Below are 6,833 nucleotides of genomic sequence, written 5' to 3' on the forward strand. Positions count from 1 at the left end.
CCCAATCGTGAACTCGTTACTCATTGCTTTTGGGTAAATCTAAATAATGATGAGTTGAATGGAACTTAATACGGAAAACATGCGTCATCATCATAGCCAAAGTGATGTGAATTACTGGACGGAAGGTAATCATCCAAAAGTAAAACAAAGGATTTTGAGTGTTTTTTTTTTGTCGTCAAGTTTCTCAGTTATAAAGGGTGGAAAATAAAAATGTGGTTTAGTCTGCTCTGACAATAATATCTTCTTGATATGATCGATATTCTTATTTTATTTTTAAGTACAGCTTAACATTTGAAGTTTTAAATCTACTTCTTTGGGAATATTTGAGTATTAGTCATGTCTTCCGCAATTTACATGTGACTTTTCATTTATTTGAAGTTTTGCAATTTTTTTCGTGGCCTTTCCACGCTTCCATAAATGAAGCCCGCTATGAGTATTATTACAATGAGAAGTACGTCCCCAATAAGGCCTTTCAGTAATATGCAGCTCTGAGTTGCTAAGACTGCATTGGTTGCGACAGTACATGCACGACATATATATATATGTGAGTAGTCTAGATTGACTTAGGACGATTTTAAATGTAGAGGGTGGGGCCGAGGGGCATGACCCCGTTGCCCCATGGATCCGCAAAAACCGAATGCAATCTCTTCCCAATCGTGAACTCATCAGCCATTGTATTTGGGTTAATCTTAATAATGGTGAGTTGAATGGAACTTAACACGCAAAACATGTGTCATCATAGTAATGATAATAGTGATGTGTGAACTACTGGACGGAAGGTAATTGTAAAGGATGGAAAATATCTTGTCCAATTAAGTCTGCTCTGACAATAATTATCTGCTTGATGTTATCGATTGTCTTACTTTGTTTTTTTTTTAAGTACAGCCATACGTTTGAAATTTAAAATTTTCCTGCTGCTGAGGGAATATTTTAGAATGCGTCATGCCTTCCGCAATATGTGACTGTTTTGTTTTCCAGACTCGTGCAGTTTTCCAGTTGAGTGTGATACGCTTCGCTTGTCTTCATCAGTACGATTCGTACGTCATCAATGTGAGTTAGAATCGAATTTCAGATCTGTCGCCCATTATTGGGCAAAAGTTCAAACTGCATGCCCATTTTGACGCACAGTCAAGTTCACGTGATACGTGAAGTACTGTTAGCAAATAAACAGTTAGTCGCCAGACCTTCAACTGATTATGTTTCCATACGTCATTGAATCACGTGAATGCTACGGCTACTAGTATAAGGGGCTCTCGTCGTACAACGGCAGCACACACAAAGTGGAATTCACCAACGTTGGTTGTCAATTAGATTATACAAGTATTTTTTTGCGGCCTCTACACGAAACTGATCTACATTGATTGCAAAATCCAAATAATACTAACAAACCTTAACAGTTCAATCGTCAATATTGCGGTTTATAGCGCAAAATACAAACACAAATCACTGTCGACAATATGGGAAGACTACCACTTCCTGTGATTGTTTTTGACAAGAAAGGACTGTTTTCCCAAAGAGATTTTGTGTCAGGAGAGGTGAAACTGGAGGTGGACACAGAGGGATTACATGGCATTAAAGGTAAGCCCTGAATCGGGGTACGTTAAGTTTGCTTTGTGATGACAACATATTATAAAAAGAAAACACAAAATAAAGGGACCAGTTTTGTCTGAAATGCGCAGTTTTGGGTTCAGATGCGCATTAAAACATTTAAGTAAACTGAAGTTACCTTCCGTTGCAATTTATCCAGGTAATGGATGTGGAGACTATGTGGGAAAGGTATGACTACAACACTAGATGTAGGTCTGATATTTTGCAATTTGGTTTTACTTCATGGGTGATGTTTCAGTCTTCAATTGACTTTTGCATTTAGGTGTCTGGATGGTGATTACCTGCGAGGCAAGAAATGCGTTCAGTACTCACATGTTTGTACATCACGTACAGAACGAAGTTTACTTCGACTCCACTCTTATAGTGTTTGGAGCAGGTATGTTGACATTTTCGGCTACATTTTGTGTATTGTTTTGGTCTCAAAATTGAAAAGGACCATAGAGTAAATCAGTACTGACCCTGTCAGTATGACTCTGCATGGGTGTTGCGGGGGGAAGGCTTTCCCCCTCCCCGGCCTGGACAAGCAACAAAAACAAAAAAAACAAAGAGACAAAAAGGAGACAAAAAAGGGGGAACAAAAAAGAGGCGCGAAATAATATTGTAGTTGATTTAAGGGGGTGGAGAAATGTCTCTGCCCACCCTCGAAACAAATTTATCAATCGGGAAAATGCTGGAAAATATAGGGATTTGGAAGGAAAAATGTGCTTTTCCTTTTCTAGAAGAAAATCCTGGCGCCTATGTGATTCTGTCACCAACCAAATTTCCGTATCTGATCTACAGGAAAAGATACGAAAGCTAAAGCGGATTTGAGCCTACCGCCAGGGATTCACTCTTTCCCGTTCAAATACCGCCTTCCTACCGACAAAGTTCTCCCGTCTATCTTCCTGGGTGCAACGGAAACGTCCTCTACAGTGCGAAGGCGACTTTATGGTGTGAACGGGGGATTTCCGGCCTGGCGCGTCACACGGAGAGGATGTTCGGCGTGCAAGGGCCGACGGTGAACCTGAACAACCTGCTCGAGCTTAATTTGAAGGTTCGTCCCAACCCTGATAGCCTTTGCTAGTATCGGTGAGATGTGCATTTCATAAATGCAACGGAAATCCTATAAGCCTACGGCAGGGGACTGTCCAAATATTGTCATCATAGAATGTGCCCATCGTTTATATAGAGACGCTTACACATTGCTTTCACTGTGCTTGCGTCAAGAGTAGAGAGTGGTCGACTGCAGGCGCGATATCTAGAGCCTATATATTCATTTATGTATAATGTTTTTGGGAGGGGGGGGGGTAGCAGTGGTGGATCCTGAAATGTTTGCAGCAAGGCGTGCTGAAATGTAGAGCGTTTTTCCCCGGACACTTAGACCTCCGAGAATCAATAGGTGTATTGGGGGGGGGGGGGGGATCGTACCTTACTTTCAATAGGGAACGCTAATACAATCCTACAATCATGCACAAGTTATTATCCCTAATGGTGCAAAAATTCACTTTCTCACCTTTTTAGGGGGGAAGCAGTTCGCTCGTGATGTTTGCTACTGCCATTTGCAATTTCATTTTATGGGGTATGCGGCTAGACCCCCCCCCCCAGAACCGCGCCTGGTCGACTGATGGTTCTTGCTCGAAACTTGCTCTCGATGATGGCTCGTTAACCTTTTCCATGTTGACCTCTTCTTAGGTTCCAATTACCCGCAGCACCGAAGTTCGTAAATTGCTCGGACTTGGTGCCACGACGGGGACTGTCCATTTTGGCCTCGCCAAGCGAGGGTTTGTTCCCAGAGAAAAGATCACCGTCACAGGCTGCGTGGACAACGTCAGTGGGGAAGAACACCGGATCATTAAAGTCGCACTTGTAATGGTATGTGTTACACTTCATTGATGATGCAGGTTGATCGGTTCAGCCAATTTACCATGATTCGCTAAGTGACTGGACTCCATGCAGGGGTAATGGAGGTTTGAAACGACTGCTCTTCATCCCCGTCCTACAACGGGTTTGTGTAAAAAAAAATAAACGAGAGAAAGAGGGAAGGGCGCCCCTTTCATAAATGAGGCTCAACTCAAGTGTTTATTTTCAGATTTTGCAACGGCCAGCCGTTAGGAAACTTCACCCTCTCCCAAACTGACAATGTGATTCTGGATTCCTAATGGGGCGCCTTCATGTCGTCCGCCAAAGACAGTTTATTTTCTTTAAATTGAAAACCCATTTGCCAATTTACTAAAATGCCCACGGATATTATTTTGACAACCGAAAATGACTTGGCTGATCATGACGTCATCGGACCGAAAATTGTAGGTACAATCTGAAAATTTTCAGATATTATTTTTTTCCGATTCAAATCCATCGGTTGATCCCTGTCCAATGCCGATGTCCGTATAACCTTATAGTGCTATCAGCTGCAATGTTGACCTTGGGCTTCGTCATACTGTGACATCACCAAATCAGAAGTTAGGTGTAATGGATACAAGCATTAAATATTCGTTGTAATCTTTCTATTTCAAGAAATTATTTTCACTTCAAGATGAATATGAATCCTGTCTGAACTGAATCTGTATCCCGTTCGCTCATTTTAGCTGATAACGTCATCAAGCCGGAAGTAACGTGTACATGTACATACAAATATGTATTGACATTTTTACCCAACCGAAACAGAAAGCATTTTTTTTAAACACTATCAAATGGTTTTGCTGGAAAATGCTAAATTTCGTGAATCTTTTCTGATCTGGCATATTCAAGTTTTTAACTGCGTTAAAACGAATTTAACAACTTTTAAGAGCAATGTCCAATGAATTAGTTGCCTGCCTGGTGATTTTGCGTTCAACAGAGGCTTCTAAGTTTCATTTCCCCTTCCCGTTTTAACATGCATATTATCCAGGAGACTACTTACACTGTCGCAGGGATTTCGGTTGAAGGCAGAGCGGAACACAAGAAGACATTATCCCAGACCGACCGCAGCATTTCATGTCCAAGGGGGAAGGTGACCAAATTCAGAATGTATCCTCTGCGGTTACCCACCGGCTGTCCTTCGTCCGGCCTACCCGGCTGCGAGATGATAGACGTCCAATATTACGTCAAGGTGGGCTAGAATTTGTCTAATTAAGAGTAAACATGAAGCAAAGGTTCCATTTGCATAGATATAAGAGCTCAGAAGTCTGAAAAAAAGACAGAGAGAGGACAATGATAATAACACTTTTGTATGGTGAGGGGAATGCAACCTAATGCACACCCAAGGCAAAAATGTAGGATTCCTTATAATACATTATGTTAGATTTTCGTTCTCGTCGCAGGAGGCAACAATATATCTTGTCTAAAAATGCTCCTGTTTTGTTCGAGGTCAGTGCAACATACATGCAGAATAAGCCGGTTGGCAGTTCCTACTGCGCATGTGCCAAAGAAGATTCGAGTGTTTTTCTCTTCATGGCGAAGATAGAGGGCACAAATAACGATGGTCCGTTGGACCCAATAATAACCGAACCTCCCGACTGCAATGATTCATGTAATAAAAAAAGGAATTTAATTAGCAAGCAAATTGACCGTAATTATGTATTGTGCAACCTGAAGCTGCGGTCATTCTTTTCATGACTTCCGAGCTTATTTAATGTTGTTTGCTCCCTGTAATACCCTTTAGTGTGTGGATAGTAATTAATGCCACGGGAGTATAAATAACAGAAAAACAGTTATAATCACGGTGACCTGTATGATTAATCATTCAAACAACCTTATAACCAACTTGTTTATGTCCACTCGTTAACCTTTTTTTCTCGCTCACTATCTTCCTTCACAATGCTTCAAAACCTAAAGTGCAATACATCGGGCTGCATCGAGACATCATTCCGGCTGACTGTGGGCACAGTGCCTATCCGTTCTGTCGCTGGTCCGGTGTTTCCGTACTACTGACCACTGCGGGGGCTACGGCATGCGTCCAGCCATCAGTGGCAACCCCGATGGACACAGCCAAGATGGCCGCATCAAACCCTCGAGTGCCAAGCACGCCCTCCAGCCCCTCTACACATGGTAAGTACGAGAAATGATTGGCAGCCGATTGACTATCCCCTTACTAAGCCTCATTCTCCCAACCTCGTTCTCAAGGTCCAAATATCCTCAGTGACAAAGCAGCCCTGGAATGATAATTAGGCATACCTCCTGCATTGTGCTTTCTCAAAATGAGAAGTAACAACTGAGCTATAACTTCGACGAGTTAATTGATGCTACCTTCTTAATATCGGAGCAATGTTTTGGTTGAGACAAACAAAGGCAATGTTCCCCTTTACATTAATAACCAGTAGAAACTTACAGTTGCCTGTGTATTGCGAATAATAAATGGGTTCTGTCAATCTTTTCGTTTAATCTATTTTTTTCTTCATAACTTTTGTGTCACGCTGAAAAGGTCCAGCCTCTCGTGTCGAGGACGCCCCGCCGTCCTACGAGGAGGCAGTAGCCAGCGGAACCACCAACGACATTTGAAGGATGATGACATGCAACATCTTTTCATGCTTAATATAAATAGAACATAGATGTGAAAAAATCAGCACGTAATTAAAGTTATCACAATCTGAAAATAAGACAGTGTAATCATTTTTTTGGTTTAATTATAGCGCAATGTAAATTGCACCGATAACCTTATATGTATGTTTGTGTAAGACCCAATCCCCCCCCCCCCCCAACTGGCGCCCATACAGCATCTTTTTTTTTTCCCAAGAAAAAAAATATTCCCTAGTGTAATAGTCAGTAAAAAGTCACTCACTCAGAGGTTAACACTTGATGTAAATAGTTTGCAATGTAAACGTTGGCGTTGGGAAAGAAAATGCAATGATAAAGGATAGTGGTATGACCAGTGGTCAATCAATGGCGTGTTGATTGAGACACTCGCAAAACCGTCAAGTAACTAACACTTCTTGATCTTACCATGTGCATGGCCTTATTGTATTGTAACTAACGCTTCTTGATCTGACCATGTGCATGGCCTTATTGTATTGCTATTATTTGTAACAACTTTGAGTGAAATCATCTTCTTTGTGGACACATTTATGCAAAACTTTCGAAATAATACAGAATATATATATATATTTTTATATATAATATATTAATATTTCAGAAAACATGTCGGAATGTTACATCTTTAAAATATTGTTACTGCCCCTTTTACATATTTAAATCAACAATTTAAATAAAAACAATTTTGATTTCGATCTTCCGAGGCCTAAGACGGTTTGAAATCCAAATGTCGAAACTAA

At 41.1% G+C, this 6,833-nt stretch overlaps 1 pseudogene; it reads left to right on the forward strand.

Annotated features, from left to right (window-relative positions):
* Positions 1-1,357: 1,357 nt before the first annotated feature.
* On the forward strand, positions 1,358-5,496 carry LOC119745067 (annotated as a pseudogene).
* Positions 5,497-6,833: the final 1,337 nt, after the last annotated feature.

This window comes from Patiria miniata, unplaced genomic scaffold, assembly GCF_015706575.1.
Source record: "Patiria miniata isolate m_02_andy unplaced genomic scaffold, ASM1570657v1 HiC_scaffold_7, whole genome shotgun sequence".
Taxonomy (NCBI): domain Eukaryota; kingdom Metazoa; phylum Echinodermata; class Asteroidea; order Valvatida; family Asterinidae; genus Patiria; species Patiria miniata.